Below are 2,038 nucleotides of genomic sequence, written 5' to 3'. Positions count from 1 at the left end.
CTTCTTGTCTATCCTTCACCCCACTGGCCTGAATGTTAACATCTTGCGTAACGATAGTATAATTGTCACAACTAAGAGATTAACTAACATTGGTACTACTGTTCACTAAACTACACATTTAATATGAATTACACCAGTTTTCTCTCTGATGTCCTTTTCAGTTCCAGGATCCCATCCAGGACATCACATTTCATTTATCATGCCTCTTAAGACTTCTCTAATCCATCCCAATTTCTTGGTCATGCTCTGTTTCTCGTGACCTTGACATTTTTTTCAAGATTTATTTATTTATTTATTTATTTATTTATTTATTTATTTGAGAGAGAGAGAGGAGCAAGTGAAGGGGAGGGGCAGAGGGAAAGAGAGAATATCAAGCAGACTCCATGCTGAGCACAGAGCCCAATATGGGGGTCAATCTCAGGACCCTGAGATCATGACCTGAGCTGAAACCAACAGTTGGATACTTAAACTGACTGAGCCACCCAGGTGCCCCTCATGACCTTGACATTTTTTTAAAAAAAGATTTTTATTTATTCATGAGACACACCCACCCACAGAGAGGCAGAGACACAGGAAGAGGGAGAAGCAGACTTCATGCAGGGAGCCCAATGTGGGATTCAATCCGGGGTCTCCAGGATCTCAACCTGGACTGAAAGCTGCACTAACCGCTGAGTCACCCGGGCTGCCCTGACCTTGACATTTTTGAAGTGTCCCAGTCAGGTTTTTTGTAGAATGTCCCCCAATTTGGGACAAACATCTGATGTTTTCTCCTGAGTAGACTGAAGTTATGGGTTTGGGGGACAGTACCAGAGAGTGTTGTGTACTCTTCACATCATACCAGAGGTCCATGCAGATGACTCATTGCTGTGATGATAATGTAATGTTGGTTGAGGTAATATCTGCCAGGTTTCTCCGCTGTCAAGTTACTTTTTGCCCTTTCCATACTTTTATTCCTTAGAAACAAGTCACTAAATCCTGCCCACACCCAATAAGGTGAGTTAAGCTCCACCTCTTGAAAGGAGTAATAGCATACATTGTGTGGACATTTTTTTTTTTTTTTTGAGAGAGAGAGAGCACTTGATCCCACAACCCTGAGATCATGACCTGAGCAAAATCAGGAGTTGGACACCTAACCTAGTAAGCTATCCAGGCACCCCTGTGGACGTATATTCTTAAAAACCCAGTAATTAATAAATATTTCAGGAGAGATGCTTTTATGGTAAGCAAATGTCCCATTTCTCCTTAAAGTTTCATCCAGTAATTTTAGCACTCATTAGTAGATCTTGCCTGCTGCAATTATAACCATGTTGTTTGCCTGATAATGATTTTCTATTTCCCTCATTCCTTTTTTACTTATTAATTGCACATCTTCTATATGGAAGGGTGTTCTCTTTTCCCTCATTTTTTATTCAATCATTTATTTATACCAGTATGGACTGATTGGTATTTATTTAATTCTTTGGATCACAATGATCTTTTATTGTTAGTTTTTTTTGTTTTTGTTTTTGTTTTAAGTAATCTCTTCACCCAACACAGGGCTTGACTTCCAGGCCCTGAGATCAAGAGTTGCATGCTCTACCCGCTGAGCCAGTGAGGCACCCTATGGATCACAATGATCTTTTAACTCTCATATCAGATTCCATCATTTACTAAAAATCTCCAGAGACTTCTCTTTATGCTTAAGAGTAAAATCCAACTCTCTTGCTTACCAACACTCCCTGCCTGCTTTCTGGTGCTTTGTCTCCTTTCCTTGCTCATTTCTACTTTGGCCCAACTGGCCTTTTTGTGGTCTCTCAGTCAAGCCACCCTTATCCCTCTGAAGGCTTGGCCTTTCCTAGAATATTCCTCTTCCTCACCTGCACAGAGCCCCTCTTTGATTGCCTTGAGCAGCCTTCTTTCTTTCTTTTGATTTCTAATCCTTCCTGGAATTAGGTATCTGAAATCTATTTCCTTGTTTATCATCTGTCTTGTTCACCAGCGTCTAGAACACAGTAGGTGCTCAATAAATATTTGTTGACTAAATGAATGCATGAGGCTG

This window comes from Nyctereutes procyonoides, unplaced genomic scaffold, assembly GCF_905146905.1.
Source record: "Nyctereutes procyonoides isolate TBG_1078 unplaced genomic scaffold, NYPRO_anot_genome, whole genome shotgun sequence".
Classification (NCBI taxonomy): domain Eukaryota; kingdom Metazoa; phylum Chordata; class Mammalia; order Carnivora; family Canidae; genus Nyctereutes; species Nyctereutes procyonoides.
This window is presented reverse-complemented; position numbering follows the sequence as displayed.